Genomic DNA, 25,005 nt, shown 5'->3' with positions numbered 1-25,005 from the left:
CTACTGATACAGGAGAGGGAGAAAATCAAAGTTCTGAAAAGTAAGCACAAGGCACACCCTGCTAAAGAAATGTATTGCCTTAAAAAAATGCTTAGGTCAGAGGAACAATTGTTTTTTTTTGCACAAGTTTAATTTCCAGTTCTGTTAAAAATTAAACTTAACTTTACTGGTTATTAGTCGGTGTGTTTTGTAATGATTTAGCTATAACGATGTGTCCACTTATTCATCTGGAGTGTTAAACAAAATTAATGCTGCAATAATACAGTAGTGTTTAATTTCAAATGCACAGCTGCGGTTCTCATTTGTTTCATGACTAATTACAATTGGGTATCTCATTTAATAATGACGTAGCCTCATCAGGTGAATTGTAGCCTAAATGCAATTCTTAAAATTAAAAACTAACTGATTTGTCAGGAAATTTAGTTTGAATATAAAGAAGAAACAGAAAAGTAATTGTATATTAATGTGGCCTATGTATTATTCTACTAATCAGAAGTGTTCTGATGTACAGTCCTCTCCAGTTCGGGCTAATTAGTTTAACAAGGCCAAGCCCTTGGAACCGGATTAAGCACAAGTTGAGCTGAGCTCCATCTTTGTTCCACATGTTTTTGCTGCAATTGAACTCGGAGCGGGAGATGATCTCCAGAATGTACCAAACTAACTTAGCACGCGGCTGTGTTTTAACTTGGGATGTCCATTGCAATTGACCCTGTGGGTTTATATACATGGGTTTCTCTGCATACACTACCATAAGGGAGGAATGGTGAGTTGGAGGGAGGGCACCAGTTTGGTTTATCAAGAATACACCAAACTGAGTAGAACTACAGATCCAACCATTCAAAATGTGCAGTAAATAGCAGTGCTTGTTCTGCAAAGAACTGTAGGATATCGCATGATGTATCAAAGTAGGGTGAAATATCTTGTAAAACCGCCAGGCGGAGCTATGAAAGCTTAATGTCTCATGTGCAGCATTTGCGCTGTTGCTAGAAAATGTTTGGTTTTGAATCCCTGTCAATACTGAGGGACAATCTTTTGTCAATTACAGACTTTAACAGTCTAAACGGTATATACAATTTAATAATTTTAAGCTTTGTAAAACATTGATAAAAATTAAACTGATTAAAAAGTACACTGAAGTGTTATAGAGGACACGCGTTGTGTATTCTCTTACATTTTAAAAAAACATTCATTTTAATGCGATATGAAAGATTAATAAAGAATAATATTGGATAGGCTGTAAGCTCAAAATATTACCATAGTCCACTTTCTTTCTAAACATCTGCATCAATTTGTCTCATTCACCCATGATTACTTAAACATTCTGCCTGCCCTTTTCAGCTATAGCTTTGTTTGAACCCAGCTCCTGGCATGAGTTTTCCTTTAACAAAAACATTTCTTTGAAAAACTAAAATAGTAAAATATATTGATTTGTTGCTATTTCTAAATATCACAAGATGTTCAAAGTTAAGTGATTTATTAATAACAACTAATAATTTCAAACTGCTTGTATTTTAAAATTGTATTTTGTTTGCGGGTGATTTGTCACTGTTTTCACAAACTTCAATTTATTAAACATCTTAGATATGGTGTTCCAGACCTCTGTTTACCTTCTGAAACTCCATCGATATTTCCTGTTTTCACACAGATAAGAATAAACTGCACGTGCAAATCTTTTCACAAGTGTAAAGATGTTCTGTGCTCAATAGCTCTTTAACACAGTACGCATTATGTCATATCTTTAAGCATCAGTTGAAGCATTCTGAAGTCTGACAATCGTAAAAAGTTACCAAATAATATTGGTGAAACTGTTACCTGTCCTGGATAAAGCAATTAGAAAATAGTTGGATTTACACTTGTAAGAAAATTTCTGATTTTAATGGGACATGTTGAGTCTTTTCTTTTCAGCTTGAAATTAACTCTTGCCTACTATGTATATTCCATTGCAGCCATTTTAATGCAACGCAGCTCCATACTTCTCACAAAGTCTAGGCTAGGTGTTACACCCCACTGTGTTTATGTAGATTAGACAGTTCTACTTGGGGAGGGGAAGGAACTTTCAGTTTTCTGGTGTCATTGTTGGCCTTTAACATAAGGCAATCAGCAATCAAATGTCCTGTTTTTTCTTAAGTTGAACAAAGATGTGCCACATGCATACAGTGTCATGTTGTATATTTTTAATGCTACTACAGTACAGCTTGTGGGAAATACATTTGTCCTGTATCAAAGTTTAACTTACCCTACATTACAAACTGAGTGAATTCAACAGAATCGACGGCTAAAAGCAACATGTCAAAATGTTCCCAAAATAACAAAAAGTGAACGAGTTGAGGATTCGATAATAGAGTAATCATAACAATAACTCCCGAGTTGTTTAATGCAATCCAAATGAAAGAAGGACACTTAAATAAACATGAAAAGACTATTTTTTCATTGACGAAAAGTAATGTCGCACTCTCTCTTGTTTAATCTGATGTTTTATTGCTGCAAAGACTAAAACCAGAGAGAAATAGCACCTCTTTCTTTGAAGCATTTTGTTTATCCTATCATGTATCGGTTTCCAATCATACAAAGTAAGTTCTGAGAATCTCCAATTCAACATACCTATGTTTTCCTGGAGAATGCAAAGCCCTTTTGCCTCTGGACCAGTCAAAATTTATGGATGTGGTTCACCCCCAGTCCCAAAATTGCTAAACAGAAGAGTGGCGTAGCGGTCAGCTCTGGCTGTCCCCTTTGTGCCGACACACTGCACATTCAATCCCTCCTTCTCTTGACTGATGGGCAAAAGGTGGACATCTGGGAGAACTGTACGTGGCATCTGTGAGTTCTGCTGTGTAGATGGTGCTTCCTGAGGGGAGAGAGACAGTGGGGACGGCACCAGCCAATTCATTAGTGGTGGTGAGCAGAGAGGACAGGATGGAGTGTCCTGAAGGGGTGTGCTCTGCTGGGGGTGGAGGGTTGTATGGAGATACGCATTGCACCAGGTACAGCAACCTGTGTGGCAGGGAGGGGCACTTTTCAGGAGATGAAGGTCTGTTTGGAGACGGCTGACACCCTAGTGTTTGACTGCTGGAACATACAGATGCAGCCATTCAAAATGCGTGGGTGATACCGCATTATTTTCCGGTACGCTGTACGCAGTCTACCGCGAGTTACCGTAAATTCTCCTATAATACGGCAAGCAAAATTATAGTATCCGGAATTTCCGCAAGGTGGAGCTAATAAAGCTCAACCTCTCATGTTTGAGCTGTCGCCATCAAAGTCTTTAACGAAGATATTACTAATAGTAGTAATAATGAATGACCTTGGACGAGCTGTAAGTGTAAACTCAAAGTATTGGCCTGGTCAACATTCTTTTTTTCATTGACCGTCTTTGTAAAAGTAACACCACAGCATTTCGCAATCATGCATTTGTTTCCAATCATGCAAAGTACAGTAATTTTTGAGAATCAATTCACCATGCCTTTCACATGCTCATAAAAGAGATTGATTTAGGAACCTAAACATATTACCGTATGCAAACTGTACTGTATACAGTATGTATATGTATATTTAATGTCTTAACTGTGCCCTTTAAGTATTGAATATTTATATGGAATTTTACCACTGAAGGGAAATCTTAGTGCCTGAGCATAAAAAGAATAGGAGCATACTGCAACGCGTGTGAAGGCCATAAACGATATTAATTTTTGAACTTAAACATACAGTATATGGCTGGTCTCGGTACTTTAAAGAAAACATACACACCAGTATTCCATTTCTCCCTAAACATTTTAAGCATCGAAGTCTTTAACTAACGTGATACCAGAGTCAACAAGCATACCTTTAGAATTTGATTAAAAGGGAATATAATATGGAATCGCGTATCTCAAGAAATTAATAACGATATGATTATAGTCGTGTACTGCGACAGGGCTGTGTAGGGCTGTTTCGCCTCTCTCTTCATGCGACTTCCCTTGTAGCCCACTGGTCTACGTGCCCGATGACCAACTCACGGGTTGTGTGTTCAAATCCAGCTGGTGCTGGACTTTTCTTTTAACAAACATTTCTTTGAAAAAATAGAATAGCAATATTATGGACAATCAATTGACTTTTATATTTCAAAATATCACAACATGATCGATTCTAAGTCATTTTTGATAACAATGAATAGTCACCTTCTTCCCTTCTGACAACGGTCCCTGCTTCTGCTTCCTGCTTCTATTGTGTGTGTGTGTAATAGAGTAAATTTTTATAGAGAAATGGAGGCTGGAGAGTATGCGTTACAATATAAACATTTATATTTATTTATTTATATTTAAATCGCAAACGCATGTTTAATTATATGTGTTTTTTTAATCATAATCAGACTAATGCAACATAAATTGATACAGTATCTTTGTCTTCTAAGTATCTTAATAAACTTTCAGCATAGCTTTCTACCCATTTAGATTTATTTTTCTTGGGATTTTGGGATCAAACGTGGAAGGATTAGATTGTAATCGTTTTTATTTTTCAAATACGTTTTAGAAAAGTGTAATCTATACCTGCCCAGACTGTACGCCTTCCTAAACCCCGCCCTGACCACTTTCACTCCTGTCCTGCTCTTCCCCGCGCACCCCAGCCGGGCACTCTTCGGCCTCTGCCCGGGACGAATGTATATTTTGATCTTTACACCCGGCATGGCACCGAGGGAGCGTCTGCATTTATAACTTAGTTTTTAAAATTAGTCAAGCAATATGAAGCATCTCCTTTTACTTTTAAGTCCCTTAAATACATTGAGCACAGCTTTTTCACCACTTAAGATTACTTTTGATACCATCCTTACACAAAGCAGAAACTTTCCGATGACATACAGTACAAGTGGAAAGATTACAGATTTTAATCGTCTTTTTTGTTACGTTATACATTTTAGGAACATTTCATCTAAACAAACACCACAAAACTATTCTCGATTGTATTTCTGAATGTTATGTTACATCTACAGTAGTTCACTGCTTTAAATACATCGAATTAAGAAAGTTAGATGTAGCACTTTAGATCTTTTTTTCTGAACCAGGGAAAATCTGATCATGTTTCTCTATAACAATAATAAAATACATTATTTTACATATCACCTTTAAAAGTGGCATCTCAAAGCAAAAAAGTAGATGGGAAAAACAGTTAAAAGGGACCAAAGTAAATACCAGACAAACGCAAACGCGTTTTTAATAAAAATGCTTTTATTCATTCAGCAGAGAGTGAGAGGGACATCCAGCAGAGAGAGACACACACACACACAGGTTTCCATTGACAAAAGTAATTGTTTTTTTACATTCCTCTTGTCTAACAGGAATGTTTTGTTTGTGGACAGACTGTTAGACGAGAGGAAAAGAGCACCTCCTTCTACGAAGCATTTCGTTGATCCGATCACGAATTATTTTCCAGTCGCACAAAGTAAGGGTTGAGAATCTCCGATTCACCATGCTACTAATGGTTTCCCGGAGATTGCAAGGCAAGGCACTTTTGCCTCTGGACCCATCGAAATTTACAGACGTGGTCCACCCCCAGTAAATTTCAAAAGTCACAAGATTTCGAAACATGAGGGTGGCGTAGCGGTCGGCTCTTGTTTTCCTGTCTATGCCGATGCACTGCAAGTACAACCCTCCCTCCATCTCCTGAGTGATGGGTAGCAGTTGGACATCTGGGAGAATTATTTTTCCCACTGGCGTCTGTGACTTCCGCTGTGCTTCCTGGGGGGAGATAGACGACGGGGACAGCATCAACCAATTCCCATGCGGTGGTGAACGGAGAGGCCGGGATGGAGTGTCCTGAGGCGGTGTGTGCTCTGCGGGGGGCAGAGCTTCCGCCAGGCATTGCAACCTGCGCGGCGGGGAGAGGCACTTTTCGGGAGACAGCTGCTCAACTATTTGACTGCTGGAACATACTGTCTCCTTCCTCTGCATTTTCAGGAGTGTCTCTAGCCTCCCAGTCCTCCCCAGTAATGCATCGTACTGCTCCCACTGCTGCCGAAATGTCTCCACACAGGTGCTGCTTCTACAGGTTGGCACCCTGGCCAGTGGCCGAGAGCAGAGACCCATGGCCTGTGGCAAAATAACATAATTCATGTAAGAAATAAAGTCACACAGTAGTATTCATCAGTCGCGGAACAGAAGTCAAAATAAACTTTTCTTTTTTTCCGTCTTACCGCTTTCTTTTTTACTGTCCTGGTGGTAGATCGTTTCGCCCGTGCGGTGTTTTCTTGAAGAACAGGCTACGAAGAAATAATTATAATTGAATTTAAAATTCAAAACGGCAATAATACCTTGTAATATACGCTGTAATCACGTATTTCAGATGAAGTCTGCTGTATTTGCTTACCCTTCGCTCTTTGGAAGCTGGGGCGGCAGAAGCACCCCGTCTCTTCCCGTAAAAGGTCTTGGTCTCCATACTGTACTGTGGTCGCTGTAGTGCAGGTTCGCAGTTTTTTTTGTGATGGGAGCTCACCCAATCCCTTTGTGTATTTATGCTATATTCACATGTACGGCTAGAATGTTCATTGTCTTCCAATGAAAGGCGGGTGCCTCTTGCCGAAGTCAGGAGACATTAGAGGCTTGCCACACCCGGACTGTTAAACCAACGCATTAGCACGTCAAACCCCATTGAGGAGCCGGGCGCAATAATTGTTTTGTCCCTTGATTTACTGATCTGCATTAATTATGGAAATCAAGTTCCTACTCTTTGCAGACGACCTGGTCCCGCTGTCGCCCACAGAACAGAGGCTGCGCCAGAACCTGGCGCTGCTGGAGCAGCACTGTCAGACCTGGGCGCCGACAGTCAATCTGGACAAGACCAGAGTTATGGTTTTAGTACTAAGTACTAAAATACTAGTACCGAGGGAGCGTCTGCATTTATAACTTCGTTTTTAAAATTAGTCAAGCAATATGAAGCATCTCCTTTTACTTTTAAGTCCCTTAAATACATTGAGCACAGCTACTCACCACTTAAGATTGCTTTCTGATACCATCCTTACACAAAGCAGAAACTTTCCGATGACATACAGTACAAGTGGAAAGATTACAGATTTTAATCGTCTTTAATTTTGTTACGTTATACGTTTTAGGAACGTTTCATCTAAACAAACACCACAAAACTATTCTCGATTGTATTTCTGAATGTTATGTTACACCTACAGTAGCTTACTGCTTTAAATACATCGAATTAAGAAAGTTATGTGTAGGACTTTAGATCTTTTTTTCTGAAGCAAGGAAAATCTAATCATGTTTCTCTATAACAATAATAAAAAACTTTATTTTACATATCACCTTTAAAAGTGGCATCTCAAAGCAATACAGTAGATCGAAAAACAGTTAAAAGGGACCAAAGTAAATACCAGACAAACACAAAAGCATTTTTAATAAAATGCTTTTATTCATTCAGCAGAGAGTGAGAGGGACATCCAGCAGAGAGAGACACACACACCGGTTTCCATTGACAAAATTGTTTTTTTTCAATTCCTCTTGTCTAACAGGAATGTTTTGTTTGTGGACAGACTGTCCATAAATGTGAGACTGTCTTTCTCAGACTTACATTCCCGAATGTCCCCCGCCCCGGTCAACAATCCTAGGAAGAACACGAAACAGCCTGTTAATAAAATTTTTACAATTTTGTTCGGTCAGTTCTTCCTCCCAGAATTTATAGATCGCATTGATCAGTTCCTGCTTTGTGCCGGGCTTAGCAGTTTTCCGAACGTAGTCTTTCAACGAATGCCAAACCATCTCTATCAGATTTAGATCTGGGGCTTCGGCTGGAGTTTTTACCCAGTTCACTCCTTCTGCTATAAGCCTCGCCCTTGCTGCTGTGTGTTTTGGATCGTTGTCTTGAAAGAGACGGTGCCTTGATCCAAACTGCTCCCTGATATATGGGGCAGCAGGCTGTGTGACCACAACTTCCTCGAAGAATACACGGTCCATAATTCCTTCGAAAATAAGAAGTGGTCCCGGGCCTCTTCTAGATATACCCCCCCAGACGTGAACCTTCAGTGGATGTTTGGGCTTCGGCTTGTCCACATATCTCCCCTTTTTGCAAAATGCCATTGTTGAAAACTGTTCCAGAGCCACTGTTGTTTCGTCGGTGAAAAGTACATCCTGAAATGCCTCCCCCTGTTCAATCCATTGGAGTGCTTGCTTGAGTCTTTCCTCTTTGTTTTTTAGCCTTATCATGGGTCATGTGTTGGTTTTTCTGTATCTCCATCCAAGCCTTCTTTGTACTCTTCTTATCGATGTCTGGCTAATATTCGCACCGAGGTCAGCCCATAGCCGTCTTTGGACTTGCATCGCCGGTAGCTCATCATTTTCATCGGTCAGTTTGTCGATAGCTCGCACAATAGGACTTGAAAAAAAAGAGAACAGTAGTTAGCTTTAAAAATAATGTGCGTAGTTGTATTTACATGCAAGAAAGGTATTTTTAGAAATTTATTTACCTTTGAATCGTCCTCGGTTTAGATTCTCTTTGCCTCCTCTTCCCTTTATAATGCCGTCTCACTGTGCTTTCAGAAACGAAGATGTCCATCGAAGCCAACTGCTGTACAATGTCCCGTGTTGACTTCCCGTTTCTTTTCATCTTCATTATTTGGTGCGAGAGAGTCTTCGTGATTTTGGTCATTGTCCGTCTCCTTACCAAAGCGATACAGTGGTGCAGCTTGAATTCTGTACCTATATACTGTATGGTATGGTACAGATAAAACTTACACCATACAGATGAGCTAATGCCAGGGAAAGACACTCCTATTTTATTTAAAACACAATACGCCAGGAAATGTGTCTGATGCATTAGCAAGTTAAAACAATTGGGTTGAAAACCTGGGCGTAACACCATTTCCTTTTTCTGATCACTCGCTTTCTGGATACACGTCTCACCTGTCCTGTTCTTTGTTTTCCTGGTTTGCTGATTATGCCTGCTGCAGTCCACTCCTACCCTCACACCTAAAGAATTTTAAATTTCTAAATTTCTTGGTGCAGTTCATTAACCATTGTATGTGCTGTCCGCACCCAAAATGCAATTTAAAAAAAGTCAAAAACTGCGCTCAAAATGCAATTTAGAGCTTTCTGGCAAGAGGAGACACCCAAATCAATGTAACATGCCACAGTTTGTGCATGAACAGGGTTATACTGCCTATTCCCTTTGATACCCGATTAAAAAAATAAAAAATAAAAAAAATAAATATAAAAGAAATAAAAAATGTTTTGAATCCCTGGCGGAATCGGGCATCCATATGAATCAAGTAACAGGTTTATTCCATGCTGAAAAAAAAAAGAAAAAGTTATAAATGCAGACGCTCCCTCGGTGCCGCGCCGGGTGTAAATATCAAAATATACATTCGTCCCGGGCAGAGGCCGAAGAGCGCCCAGCTGGGGTGCGCGGGGAAGAGCAGGACAGGAGTGAAAGGCGGGGTTTAGGAAGGCGTATAGTCTGGGCAGGTATAGATTACACTTTTCTAAAACGTATTTGAAAAATAAAAACGATTACAACCTAATCCTTCCACGTTTGATCCCAAAATCCCAAGAAATATAAATCTAAACGGGTAGAAAGCTATGCTGAAAGTTTATTAAGATACTTAGAAGACAAAGATACTGTATCAATTTATGTTGCATTAGCCTGATTATGATAAAAAAACACATATAATTAAACGTGTTTGCGATTTAAATCAAAACACGATTTAAATCAATATAAATGTTTATATTGTAAAGCATACTGTCCAGCCTCCATTTCTCTATAAAAATTTACTCTATTACACACACACACAATAGAAGCAGGAAGCAGAAGCAGGGACCGTTGTCAGAAGGGAAGAAGGTGACTATTCATTGTTATCAAAAATGACTTAGAATCAATCATGTTGTGATATTTTGAAATAAATTCAATTGATTGTCCATACTATCGCTATTCTATTTTTTTGAAGAAATGTTTGTTAAAAGAAAAGTCCAGCACCAGCTGGATTTGAACACACAACCCGGGAGTTGGTAATCGGGCACATAGACCAGTGGGCTACGAGGGAAGTTGCATGAAGAGAGAGGCGAAACAGCCCTACGCAGCCCTGTCACAGTACACAAATATAATCATATCGTTATTCAATTTTTTAGATATGCGATTCCATATTATATTAGCAGAAAAGCTTAAAACTACCACTTTATCACATGCTATTTCACATGGTAGTTAAATACTTGGATGCTTAAAATCGTTAGGGAGAAATGGAATACCAGTGTGTATTTTTCCTTTAAAGTACCGATTCCTGGAATCTAACTGGCTGACACCCTTCTGAAGTGATTCCATAAAATCTGATATACGGAAAAGAAAGCATTCATACATACAAGTATCTTTTAATACAGTCTTGGCTGTGCTCTTGAGGATCCTTGTGATATTTTGAGCTCTAGTTGAATGATAAGTGTTGCATTTTAAATCATTTTCGTAGTTAGAAATTATGAAACGCCCTGTTAAAAGCAAGGGAGTTTTTATGCCCATTGAAGTAAAAGAAAATGCCTGACAAAGTATGGCTTGGACAGATTCCAAGTGCTTGTACAAATGTGCTAAAGAAATTATACTTTGAGTATACAGCTTGTCCAAAGTCATCCATTATTAATACTATTAGTAATATCTTCAGTAAAGGCTTTGATGCATAAATATTTCTGATAAAGGTAGGTTGTGTACTTTTGTCCAACTGAGCAATCTTGCTTTCATAAAATAGACCAACATTTTAATGACTGATGATTAACATGCTGTAATACACAGTTTAAAATTAAAGGCTCAAATGCTGTACATGAGAGGTTAAGCTCCCCCCGGCGGTTTTACAAGGTGACTCCGGATAGTTTCCGGCGTGACGTCAAATGACACGATTAACCGCGTGATACTGCGTGACATCGCGACACGCCCACCGGGGTATGCCGCGAAATACCCCACCCATTTTGAATGGCTGCATCTGTACTCTTCTCTTTACCGCACGTATGGAGTTTGCGTGAGTGACGAGTAACTAGCTCGATCAGACCCAATCTACTGCTTTCATCCAAAACAGCCCTTTATTTGGCTTTAAACTCCACCTGTTACCCCTCACACTCAATGTTTCAGAAATAGGGTTTTAATTTAAGCTTTGCCCAGCAGTGTTTGTGCAGAGAGAAGAAATAGAAGCGCCATATGCGCCAGTTTAGCATAGTAACCACTAACTCCAATAATCCACTAATAATTATTATTATAAAAGCAAAAGAATCCCAGCTTCTGCATAAAAAAAACACAAATTTAAATTTTAAAGTTTTTATTGATACACAAGCAATAACAACTTACACTATTAAGTTCTACATAAAATTAAATAAGACACAAAAGCAAAGATTAAAGAATAAAAAACACTAGACAGTTTTTGTGCAAGGCAAGAGGCATCACAAAAAAAAGTTTCCAACATGACCTGCTGAAACATGACTTGTGATCCATCACCATTTGATTGCAACATGCTTGGGCCATAATGTCAACTTCCAGACCCTCTCAGTCTCTTTCTCCCCAAATCTTCTCCGGTGGATCAAAATGTAGTCTCTCAAATAAGACACAGGCTTCTGTATCACTGACAGAGGCCGAATTTTTTCCATTCTATATACCAATGTAGATCTAGTCTTCCATAAAGCTTCCCTTAGGCAACAGATGACCTGCCAGGCTTTGCTTTCTTCCGATTTCGATAGCTTCTCAAGTCCATATCCATAGAGCACTACCTGGGGGTCACTTATACCGCAAGCCAGAAAGAACCTTATCCAGCTGTTAGCCAATGTCCACACCTCTTTTGCGATACCACAGTCCCACTGGACGTGCCGGATGGATTCTTCTTGTCCGCATCCTTCCACTGGACACCTTGATGTCTTCCCCATGCCTCTCGAATGCATCACAGCCCTTGTTGGTAAAACTTCATGTGCAATCAACCAGCACATGTCTCTGTGTCTGTTCAACAAAACCGTGTGGCCAACCCTTTTCCAAACATGGCTGGGATCCCCAGCCACAAGGCCACGAATATGACATACTGCACCTCTACCCTGCACAACAAGTTCCAACCTTCTTGCACTTGTCAACACATCCAGTGCCTCATTTTCCAAATTCCATTCCCTTAATTTCTTTATGATAAAATATGAATATGGGAGGTTAAAAGCAACAGGTGCTATTAAAGGGACCTCTAAAACTTTCAATGTCCTTAAATAAAAAACACACAAAAAGCGAGACGTAAAGGATACTTTCCCCCTGTTCCCTACCACTAAAGACAAATGTAATGATACATATTTGTACATTAGGAAAGTGAACAGTTCAGGCATGCCTTTTCCACCCATTTCCACCTTTTTTTCTACAACCACCCTCTTTACTCTCTCCCATTTTGACCTCCAGAATTGTGATTCCCACATTTTCCTCTTCACTCCAGTTTCCATATTGCATCAGCACACATTTATTTTTATTCAGCTTGGCCCCTGATGCGCCGCAAAACTGAGTTGTCACCTCCAAGCTATTTCTGACTCCCTTATAATCTGTACAAAAAACATTTACATCGTCCATGTATAGTGCAGTTCTCACCTCTTGGGCTCCACTCCCAGGGATTTTAATGCCTTCAATCCCATTCTCCATTCTTAAGGCTTGTGCCAGTGGTTCTATGCAGCAAACAAAAAGGAGTGGGGATAACGGACAGCCTTGGCAAACACCGCAATTCACATTAACCACATTTGACATGCTTCCATTAATCATTATTCTACTTCCTATACCCTTATATAATAACCTTACCCAAGTGAGGAACCTGGTTGAAAGCCCCATCTTTTGTAGTACTCTAAACATATACTCATGAGAGACACGATCGTAAGCTTTCTCAAAATCCAAATTTAAGACCGCTAATCCAATATTCCTCTCTCTCGCATAACCTATGGTATCTCTAATCAGTATTAGGCTCTCCGTGATCCTCCTCCCTGCCGCACCACAAGCTTGATCTGGATGAATGACTTCACTCAGGACAGATTTTAATCTAAGCGTTAAACACTTGGAAAACAGTTTAAGATCACAATTCAATAAAGTTATCGGTCGCCAATTTGCCAGGTCTATGCGATCATTCTTTTTGAATAGTAAGATCACAACTCCCGTCTTAAAGCTGTCCGGCAGTTCTTCTAAAAACTCAAATTCTTTAAAAATGGTTAAAAGATCCAATGCTAAAATATCCCAAAAGGCCCTGTAAAACTCAATGGGTAGACCATCCAACCCTGGAGTTTTACCCGTTTTGAAGGTCTTCAAACTTTCCATTAACTCTTCTACAGAAAGGCCTTTTGATAACGCAGTATTGTCTTTTACACTCTTTGGAATGACTTGCACAAATTTTTCTAACAAATCCTTAGACACTTGTTTCTTTCCAAACAACTCCCCATAGAAATCCTCAGCTACAGTCAACATGTCTTCCATACAAGTTTGCAAAACCCCCTCTCGTCCCTTCAATGCTGACATTAGTCCCCTCTCTGCAACCCTTTTCTTGAAAAAGAATTTTGTACATTTTTCACCTTCTTCAAGCTCTTTCACTTTGCTTTGAAACATGATTTTTTTAATCTTTTCTCTAGAGAGATTTAAAAGCTCATTCTTTGATTTCCTCACTGAAGTCCCACCCCTCTTCCAATAACTTAACATACCTCTGCAATCTCTTTTGTAATCCGTTTTCAACCCTTCGTATCCTAGCCTGTTTTCTCCTCCCCATCTCTATGAAGAATGCTTTTGTACGCTCCTTCACCTCCTCCCACCACTGTGCTCTTGTGCCAAACAGGTCATACAAAGACTGCCATTCCTTATCTTTCCCTGAACCTGCTCCTCACTTCCTCATCCTCCAGAAGTGAAATATTCAGCTTCCACACACCCTTCCCCACAGTAACAGCCTTTGGAATAGCAAGTGTACATGACAGTAAACAATGGTCAGAGAAAAAAAACGGGGGTTAAGCCTGCAGTTGTGCAAGTAAAAATGCAAGTGGGCAACTCGGACAATACACATTTAAAAGTTTAAATTTGACATTCATGAAACACAGATACAACACCAGTGCTCTCCCTGGTTTCACCACGAGGTACTGACGTACCTCTACCATCTTATTTTTAATTAAAACAGCTATATCATCAGATTTATTCTCATTGGACCCACTCCAAAGTGATGGGCCCCAATGTCCACAGTTCTTCCATATCCTTATAGCTGTTTTTAAAAGGTAATCCACACGCCTGTAACAACATAATATCAGCATTTACCTTACTCACAAATGATAGTATAGTCCTTGCCCTTAACTTGGATCGAATGCTTCTCACATTTATGGACACAATGTTCAGAGCCATACTTAAAGGTAGACCAGGGAAGACTAAAAGCTCTGGCTAGAATCATTCAGTCTGTGACACCTACTATACAGGCCTTTTTCTTTTTCCATTTGCTCTCCTTGCCTCCTCCTCCACCATCAATAGGATGGTTCTCCACCTGCCCTCCTTGAGTCTCTAGTTCTAAAGCTGGATCAGTAGGATTGGAGAGAACTAATCCCATGGGAGAACCTGCCATCTGAGGACTCTGAAAATGATCTTCCCTCACTTTTCCACTCGGAGTTAGATCACTTTCTAAATCAGATGTCTCAGCAGACCTTTTAGACTGCACCCTCTGTTCTGTACATTCCATTTGAGCGCTTTCAGTCTCCACGGGTGGCAGACGATCAGGAGAGATGCTACCAATCAATTCAGAGTCCACCTCACTTTCCACATCATTATCATTCTCTTCTACCTCAGCCTCATCTCCTTCACTACATTCTGAACCCTCGCTCTCTTTTCCACTACTTTCTTCAACGTCAACCACATCCAGTTCCTGATCCAGAACCACTGCTCCAGCCCTAAATACCTCTTCAAACTCTTCCTGTTTTTGCATTGGTCTTCCCAGTTTTGTTCTATTTGCAAAGGAATTTGGACAGTCTTTAAACACATGACCTTCACACTCACAGAGATTACATTTCCTCACGCTTGTACATTCAATATATGCATGTCCAATTTCCTTGCACTTACCACACACCACCTTTGTACAGGCATCCACAAAGTGACCCAGCTCCCCACACCTCCTGCAGTTTTGGCTGCCCTTGGTAGAACACAAGGCCTCTATTTTCACCTAATCCAATCAAAGAAGGAATGTTTAAATCCACCATAACCATTTTTGTCTTCATGCAACGAAACAGGTACTCTCCATGCACAGTTCCAGATCCCATCATCATCCAAGACTTTCTGAGGCTCACCTTTCACTAAACAATACTTAGACAACCATGTCACAATATCTTCCATCATCACCATCTCATTAAAAATACAAACAATCACAGTCGTATTAGAAAGATCCGTCAGCTTCTGCCATTCAAACATTCTAATCAGACCCACATCTTTTTTCTCTTCTATTTTTCTCCAAATTACATAATTAAATAACTTTGCCAATTTGAAACTAATGTCAAAACCAATTCCCTTCGGCAAAGTAATTAAACAATTGACATCTAATGCCTTAACCTTTAACTCTTTCTATAACACCTTCCTTGAAAAGTCCAACCGTGAAATATCACCCGAGTGAGCCGAGCCCTCACCTCTCTTATACACTAAACGCACGCAAAAGTAACGGCGCATGCCGACCCTACAGGCCGCCATGGCCGTTACAAATGTGCCAAAAGCAAACAAAAAACAAACCAAACCCTATTACCTTAATCTTATACTCGTACACAAACTCTACTCTCAACTTCTAGGCTTTAACCCTGTAAGTCTCCAACACTGGCTGGAGACTCTGTGTGTCCGGGCTCAGCGGTTATATAGAACAGGACTCGGCGAGCTGCAGGTGAAACTCATTGCTCTGCGCTCCCCGTGCGGAATGTGCGTCTCCTATCTCCAGACTCGTCACACCGCCTTCTACAGCGGGGAAAAAAAACAAACTCCCCTCTACTGTCTTCATACATCCCTCTTGAATCCCAGAAACACAGAAACTCAGGGGCGTTTCTGTGAGTCAGTACTGAGTTTCTCTGTTCGAGATTACAAGCAGAAACAATAAAAGCGCTGAAAGCAGGAAGTTAGTTCTGCTCGTAGGCATAAACGTGTAAAAATACATTTTCTGATTCATAAAACCTAATAAAATCCACGTACAGTAAGTCTCCCTTTTGTTCCCAATGCACATAACTGAATATAAACCAGTCAAGTTCAGGTACTTTTCTGCTGAATATGAATACAGTAGTTCTGGTGCAGCTGTTACAACAAAGATACTTACAAACTATTTTTTTCATACGAGCTATTGCCGTTTTTAAATTTAATATTTTTTCAATTCGCTAAATCACACGAAACACCAACAACACTCATCGTAAGCATCTGGCCAATCACATTCCTGAATTTTAAAAGTATTTAGTATTTATTTTTAACTTGTTTTATTTAAAAAGAAAATTATACACCTGTTTTACATATTCTTGCCATTTTTGGCATATTGTAAGTGGATTGTAACTTCAAATTGATAATTCCTGATCTTTATAACTGTATATCTATTATTTTTACCTTGTTTTAATATGTTTTAATTATTTTTGCATTTTATAGAACTTTTTTAATATATTGTGAGCATTTTAGCAAAATTTTAAATAGGACTATCAATGCTCCTGACTTTTAAACCTGTATTTATTCTGACATTATTCTCTCCAACTGCAGATGAGGAGGGATGCATTTGATTTTTAAATTGGTTGATTTTGGGGTAAAATGTACATTAATTTCTTTGTACGTATCATCAGTGGGAAACTTGGCATTTTGGGATGAATTGCACTCTTTACTGCAAGGCCTTCAGACTGATTTAGAAATGACGGGAGATTTAAATGACACGTGTGATAAATCAGTCAGGCACAGAACAACATCAAAAATGGCAGAACCCTCTAAAGTACTGAAATATTTTAGGCACATTCGTAATCTACAAGATGTTTGGTGGTTACTGTGTCCTGCTTCCCTTTCGTATTTTTAGTGTGCATGAATGTGTCCCACTTCTTTTACTAGTTTTTAAAGAAGATTCTGAAATATCTGATAAGAGATCAAGCCAGAAAAAAAATGATGACAATTAGTAGGAAGAAAGATACAATGTATTGACAATGTAATATGCTTTAAAGGATTAAAAGGAAAATAAATACTTTATCTATGCACACTAATTCAACTGAGCTCCTCTAAACACTATAGCCTGAAGAATTGCCAAAGCACAATGTATCATTTTGGGTGACACTAAGGGAAGAGGAACACAACACTCAAAACCACAAACCACTTATTTTCAACAGCAAAAATATGCTTGAAAATATTTGACAAAAAAAAGAAATCTTACACGCATGGAAACCAATATTTATCTGCTAGGGTAGAATGCAGCAGAGAACAGTAGGGCAGAAGGTTAGTGTAACTCTATAGTGCATCACAGAGGCCGGTCTCTTCCCCTCATTATGCAGGCTGACTTGTTCACAGTGAACTGTCCTCCAGCGATCCTCCTCATCAGCTGCAATCACTGACATCAGACATGATGTTAATACTCTGACAGCACTTTGGCTGATTTGGTTAATGTGTTTTCCTATTAAACAGGAGATCTTGAGTTCAAATCCCAGTGTTGCCTTTCTTCCTGTCTTGTCTTATAGAATGTATCACTATGGATGATCACGTGTGGCTTGATTTTGTTAAATGCAAGTTTTCATTTTCTTTCTAGAACAACTTGCTTTTCATGAAATTCATACAGCTTGCGAAAGATAAAACACAGATCTTGCTTATCAGTGCAAAACAAATATCACAGGCCGGCAAAAATAAAGTCTTTTTTTTACCAAAAGCTTACAAATGGAGAAAAGGGTTGCACATGAGTCTCTGGGAGCTGTTAATTGAAAGGTTAGTGCTTTGAGCCCGTTTCTCATTATTCTACTTAATTGGATTTCTTAGTAAAACCTTAACCCACTTGATATTTGCAGGAAATGCAGTTGTTTTGTTTGTCAAACTACAACAAGTAAACAAGTGAGTACATTAGTCATTATCACTGGGAATGACCAGTCATGGCCAACATTCAAGGGAATCATATTCAGCCATGGACTTTGACTTTCAAATGGCTGGCGGGAGAATTCATTTATACTTTCGTTGCACCCTTAGTTAAAATATTTAAAATTACAACACAGATTTTTTGGAGAACTTGAAAAGCGAAAAAGACAGTTGGACAGCATGATTATGTTAGGACTGTACATTTGTATTTCAATACTTTTGTATATTTATCTTAATTTTAATATAGATGTAACCATAAATGCTGTTCTATATATATATAAAGATTGTTGTATTTTATAATATTTTAGCGGAGGGCACAAGGGGGTCTATTATACCTTGCGAAAGATCAAAGACAACTATAATAGAGGCTCATATTTTTAAAAAAGTGCTTTAAAAGAAAACCAAAATTTGTATGATATCATCCCTTAATACCGACGTTCAGTTGAAGGATTTGAAGAAGCAACACCGATAGGTGAGTACATTGATTTTGGACCCATGTTTGCATCTGAATAATCTTTCCTCCTGGAAAGAATTAAAAACAGGTCTGTTTTGAGTCTCATGATGATTCTCTTCTGGATCTGAAAAAAAACAGTGCAAATTTGTTTCCGATGTATTTTTCAATTTTATCAGATTTTTTCAGGTGAATGCAGTCGATACGTTCAAGTTTTTAAATGATGACAGGACCTACACTTAGGGCTCAGTACTGATAACACTGCTGATATTGATGGAGTAGAAATAAGTGATGTATTGGCAGCTTTATCTGAGGCGAGAAGTCCTAGAACACCGATAAAAATGTTAGGATTCAGAGGAAGAAATATTTTTCTACCTCACCCAATCCTGTTGCATTAACGAGGCTGAAGTTGGCTGCTTATTCGCCAGCTTCTTACTCGCGTTTTTTGTTCCACCTTAAGTGCTGCTGCTATGATGTTATGCCGCCTTTCGCCTGTAGATGGCTCTCTATAGTCATTTTTAAAAATACTAATCCGAGTGGATTACTGCACATATAATAATAATAATAATAATAATTGCTTACACTTATATACAAAGTGCTTTACAGGTAATGGGGACTCCCCTCCACCACCACCAATGTGCAGCATCCACCTGGATGATGCGACGGCAGCCATAGTGCGCCAGAACGCTCACCACACATCAGCTATCAGTGGGGAGGAGAGCAGAGTAATGTAGCCAATTCATAGAAGGGGATTATTAGGAGGCCATGATTGGTAAGGGCCAATTGGAAATTTGGCCAGGACACCGGGGTTACACCCCTACTCTTTTCGAGAAGCGCCCTGGGATTTTTAATGATTTTTAATGGCCCTGGGATTTTTAATGACCACAGAGAGTCAGGACCTCGGTTTTACGTCTCATCCGAAGGACGGCGCCTGTTTACAGTATAGTGTCCCCATCACTATACTGGGGCATTAGGACCCACATGGACCACAGGGTGAGCGCCCCCTGCTGGCCCCACTAACACCTCTTCCAGCAGCAACCTTAGTTGATATGGCTGATATGGTTGCTGGCCGGATATCCTCAGTAAAGGGGAATATGTAAGTAGTGATTATCCAAATTGCATTTTTGTATGAAACACATTTCAGAAAATCGAAAACCAATTTTTAAAACTCACAATAACACAAACTGGCATGTTAGACAACCAGTAAATAAGACAAAGGCAAAACGTGAATTCTCAAAGTCTCAAAATCTTGCATTTTGCAAGAAATGTTATTATAGCAGTTTACAATGGGACATTTAGAACATGGCATATGAGAATATATGATTAACGGAGGATGAGCAAAGGGTGATGACACTTTCTGCTTATTGCTATGACCCTCCTTCCTGATTATAAAATCGTCTCACAATTCTGCCACTGAGGTGTGAGACACAATGTAACAGACTGTCAAAATCCTGAACTTCAGGAAATGTTGCCTTACCATTTTTACAATATGACCCTCTGAATATGGCATGAGAGAATTCATTGGGAAAAGCTAATTGCTCTTTCTGTTGTATTGCGATGGCCCCTGTTTAGAAAAAAAACATCTCAGAATTCTGACACAAAGGTGTGAGACACAATGTAACAAATTATGAAAATCATGAAGTATAAGAAAATTTACTGTACCATTTTTTTAAATATGACCCTCTGAACATGGCATGTGAGGATTTATAGTCAACAAATAGCACCCCTTCTGCTGAATTACTTATTCCCTCCTTCCTCGTTACCAGAACATCTTAGTATTCTGACACTAAGGTAAGAGACAAAATCACTCATCACGAACATTTGTAATTACAAAACTTCACTGTTGCATTTCTGTGTTGTGACATTCTGAACATGGCATGTTAAAGTATATAGAAAACCTAGATCAGAACAGGCTAAATGTAATTCATAGCGATTTATATATTTTTAATCCTTTCTAAATGAAAAAAATATGTTTTTCAGTGATTATGACACTTCAGTATTACATAAAATATGCTTCAATGCCAAAATAAATAATAATGGAAAAAATACCCACAGTGGACATTCATAGTTGTGATTATAGGAATGTTATATATCAGGTGGGTAGCTGTGTCAGCATGCGTAGGCTGCAAAGGAAAAAGTAAAGGATTATTCCATGCTGAAAAGAGAAGAAAGGAAACAACATGTTGACCGTGGAGCCTTCTTCAGGTGTGAGAAAGACCTTCTTTATCTTTGCTTACTGCAGTTTATCTTTGATGACAACATCAAAGACGTTAGGAAGTTTTACGGCTAACAGCTCCACATCAACTTCCTTTTATAACTAACCTCATCAGATCCCTCAACTCCCAACTCTTCCAATTTCTCACTTCAGAGAAGGATAAAAAACTCAATCATCCTCTAAAGAGAAAAACCATCAAAACCCCTACCACCTCCACCAATCCTAACCTTGTTTTTACTATACCCTCTGACCTTTCCCTTTCACCCCTTTGCATCCTCAGCTAACATATTTTAAAATTACAATAGACTGTATAGTATTTATGTTTAAAATTAAGGTAAATATGTCAAAATATCAAAATCCAACTGCACAGTGCTATCGTAACAATGCTTGTCAAGTTCTCAAACAAACCTGCATTGTATTTTTAAAATATTTCAGCAGAGGATTCAATTGGAGTATAAATGACTATTCGACGATAATGTTTCGTGGGTGAATATGGTTTTCTGGGGAGTTGCGATGTTGGGCATTATTGGACATTTACAGGTTACCCTGACACGTGTTAAACACTCGCATTTCCTGCAAATATTAAAATGGCTATGGTTTCGCTGAGAAATCCAATCGACTGAAAACAACGTTTACATCGGGGAAGAACCCCGTCCCTGGGTGGACTCGAACCACCAACCTTTCGGTTAACAGCCGAACGCGCTAACCGATTGCGCCACAGACACTAACTGGCGGGTCCTTCTCTCGAATCACAAGTTTTCGGTTAAAAAAATATCTTCCCGTTTATTTCGCCAGCCGGTAATATTTCTTCTGCACTGATAACCAAGAATTGAATTTCATTTTTCGCAAGTTGTGTGAATTTCATCAAAAACAACTTTTCCAGAAAGGAAATGAAGACCTGCATTTAACGAACTTAAGCCCTTTGTGATTGCCCGAAATGATACATTCTGTACTACAAGATAGGAAGAAAGACACAGCTAGGATTTGAATCTCGGTTCTTTTGTTTAATAGAGAAGCGCTTTAACCAACTAGGCTACGGTGACAGGACAAGCATCACCTTTTACAGCCGCTTGGACACACCACTCTGAGACATCTGCGTTCAGTAAGCGCTGAACCTGCGCTCAGAGCAAATTGCCTCTTTTACATAGCAGCCCCGACACTGAGAAACGAAGAGAACTGGCTTTTATCTGCCATTTTCATGTCCAATGCGTTTGACATCTCCCAAGGGCGACAGAGTTCTTTTGCGACACTATTTCTTCTTCTTTTTTATTTCTGTACGCTTTGATAAAAAACGAGAAATCGTGCAAGGGAAAAATGTCTTTTTTTTCATAGAGAAAACGTGCACCAGGAAATGTTGTGTTGAGAAGAAATGATTTAACATGATACGTGACCTAGTTTATCGGAGCAATTGCTCGACCAGCAAGATCTGGAGAGGTTGGAGAGTCTGGTGGATGTGATAATTATACGGTGTTGTGGAAGAAAACAGTCTTTCTTTGAATTCTCAGTCAATCGGAAATTCAGTGCGAAACATAAACCCCTTGTCTGATTTAAAGAGATTATATTTTAAAACTCATAAAAAATCAGAAAACACATGTTTCTCACTTTGAAATTTTAGACGGAGCGGTGCATTACTAGTAGCGGCGCTGAGCACACTATGGGGAAATTCAAGTCATGTGAAATGCCAGCGGTTTAATAAACAACGCGTCTGATTTCGGATCATAAGATTGTAGGTTCGACTTCTACCTGGCTCGTGTAAGTTTTATTCAAGCTCCTCAGTAATAGATGTATATTATGTAATGAACCGCACCTGAAAGCAAACGTTGGGTCTGTTTCCTTTGTTTTCCAGCATGAAATATCAAATCGTTACAAAAAGCACCTGCTAATGTCCAATAGCGTTTTTTTTTTCAAATTACATTTTCAGGCTTCAGACACTTTTTAATAAAACAAAAGTGTCCGGAAACTCATTAACTTTCAGGTTTGCTTGAACCTGTATTAAAAAAAAGTTATCTGAAACTTCCGTGATTCCATTATCTGATGTAGCTGTCTCTAAAGTTGGACGTGATGTTAAGCAGATGTGAACTGTGCCTTTTCTCTTTAAAAAAAACAAAGTTCTTTTTTTCCTCCTCACTCCAATGCTGGAGACTGTAAGCCTGTGTGAGCTCCACACTGCGTGTCCTGTACTGCTCTATTTTGTTTAGATTATCTATGTGGTGTACAGATAGAACTCAACTGCATGATGTGAATTCCGTGTTCAGGACCAGCAGAACCTGAAAAAGTAACAGCGGACCTCGACGTGATTTGAACACGCAGCCTTCTGATCTGGAATCAAACGCGCTACCGTTGCGCCACGAAGTCACGGCTGTCAGTGCCTTTGAATTCCCCATAGGAGACAAATCAGCTTCAAAAAAAAAAATCTCCTATGAAGAGCGCAGCTCTTCCGAAGAGAGTCTCTTCTTCCCAGACCACATTTTATTCTTCCTGCGCAGCTCTTGTGCAGGTGTTGTTCTCAATTACAGATCCAGGAACACTGATTGTTTTTTCTATTTTTTTTAATTAAGTGCCCCAATGGTGCAACGGTAGCACGTCTGACTCTAAATCCCCAAGTTCATTTTCAAAGTATATCGGAGTCAACTGATACTGATCAGGTTCTGCTGCTACTGAACCCGCAGTCTTCACCTTAAAGTTCAGTTCCCCAAGCCTTTTGACCTTATATGTCCATCCCTTCTCGTCAAAACTCGTATTTTCACAGGGTACCCTTCAGAAATCGCAGTATAGAATGAAAAAACTCCAGTAGATCTCGGCCGCTGTTGGTGATTTTCCTTTAAAAATAAAAAATCTCTGGAAATTTTACGGAGTGTATCACTTTCACTGAGACCGAGAAGTGTTAAGCTGTACATGAGTCTTTGTGGTTCGGTTGTTAACCAAAAGGGTGGTGGTTTGAGCCCTCCCAGGGACACTATGAGCCTTTTAATGTACACACCCATCTCACTTTATCTCCACGGCCGGTCTTTTACCGCAATCAAATACAGAGCCCGTAGGAGGCAGTAAGCTCGCATATATAGCTCACTGTGTATATAATGAAAAAGCAGAGGTTAGTTTCTCATCTGCGCATTACAGAGCCTTACGCAACTCGTACTGTACCAACAGCTAGGGTTTGATCCCTGCACGGGCTATTAGTTGAAAAGCCGTTGTAAATGACGTGTAAGAGATTTATAGATACTGTAGATCAGTGGTTCTCAAACTGTGGTACGCGTACCGGCAGTGGTACGTGGAGTGCCACCAGGTGGTACGCCAAATGACCCTGGAACTGTGTAGTGTGCACTGAAAAATCGGGACGGGTTTTCATATTTTGTATTTTAATACTTGTCGAATACGCAGCCTACATACTACGATACAGTGCGTGCTAATACTTCAGTGGACACAAGAGATACTCTGTAATTCTATACCACTCTTTAGGAATGCGTGCTACGGATGCAAGTGACCAATTGTATTTAAAAAAAGCTATTGTATCTCCAGCAAATAGGGAGAAAGGAGAATGTGCGTGATTTTGGAACAATGCCAACATTGTAAACACAGGAATGCATAGAAATACGTGCTACGAACGCAAGCAATCTTGTGAGCACACGAAAGCGTGATAGAAAAATATTTAAGAACTGTTCGAATTTGAGAAAAATACACCGAGCGTCTCTGTGTTTCGCTCCCATGCACATGAAATAAAAACTTTAAATAAATACGGAAATAAAAACGGAAACGCGGAAAAAGCTTGCGGATTGCTAAAGCAGGTAAGCTACACTATTTTTGAAGAACCTTATTTACCGTTGGCAAAAGAGCTGACACGTATTATGTGTGGAAAAAAAGCTGCTAAACAGCTCGACCTGCTGCCCCCCTCCCCCTGAAAGACACAGTCATTCATAGAATTATTGAAATAAAGGATTATATCAAAAGTACACTGATAGAGCGCGTTAAGATGAGCAGATGTTTTTCACTGCAATTAGATGAGTCTGTAGTCGATTTGGCCAATTTGCTCATTTATGTTAGATACGAGTTTGAGGGTATGTCCCATGAAGACTTTCTGTTCTGTAAACCACTACCAACAGGAACTACAGGAGAGCACATATTTCAGCTTCTGAATGAATTTATCGAAGAGAATGACCTCGACTTGATAAAATGCGTCTGAGTTTGTACAGACGGTGCAATGACAAGCCGACATAACGGTGCAGTTGCACGAATTAGAGAGGTTGCTCCAGAAATTAATGTACGCATTACAACATCCACCGCGAGACCTTTGCCGTCAAGAAAATGCCTGACGATTTAATATCTGTTAGACTCTGTT

General features: G+C 39.4%; 2 non-coding genes across 2 annotated transcripts; both read right to left on the bottom strand.

The window, feature by feature from the left end:
- Positions 1–21,323: 21,323 nt before the first annotated feature.
- trnan-guu (transfer RNA asparagine (anticodon GUU)) lies at positions 21,324–21,397 on the bottom strand. The gene has a single exon. It is a non-coding gene; the product is annotated as a tRNA-Asn (tRNA).
- Positions 21,398–22,955: 1,558 nt separating this feature from the next.
- Positions 22,956–23,027, bottom strand: trnaw-cca (transfer RNA tryptophan (anticodon CCA)). The gene has a single exon. It is a non-coding gene; the product is annotated as a tRNA-Trp (tRNA).
- Positions 23,028–25,005: the final 1,978 nt, after the last annotated feature.

This window comes from Lepisosteus platostomus, chromosome 5, assembly GCF_059453375.1.
Source record: "Lepisosteus platostomus isolate fLepPlt1 chromosome 5, fLepPlt1.hap1, whole genome shotgun sequence".
In the NCBI taxonomy this organism is placed as follows: domain Eukaryota; kingdom Metazoa; phylum Chordata; class Actinopteri; order Semionotiformes; family Lepisosteidae; genus Lepisosteus; species Lepisosteus platostomus.
The sequence above is the reverse complement of the archived record's forward strand: the minus strand, read 5'-3'. Positions and strand labels throughout refer to the sequence as shown.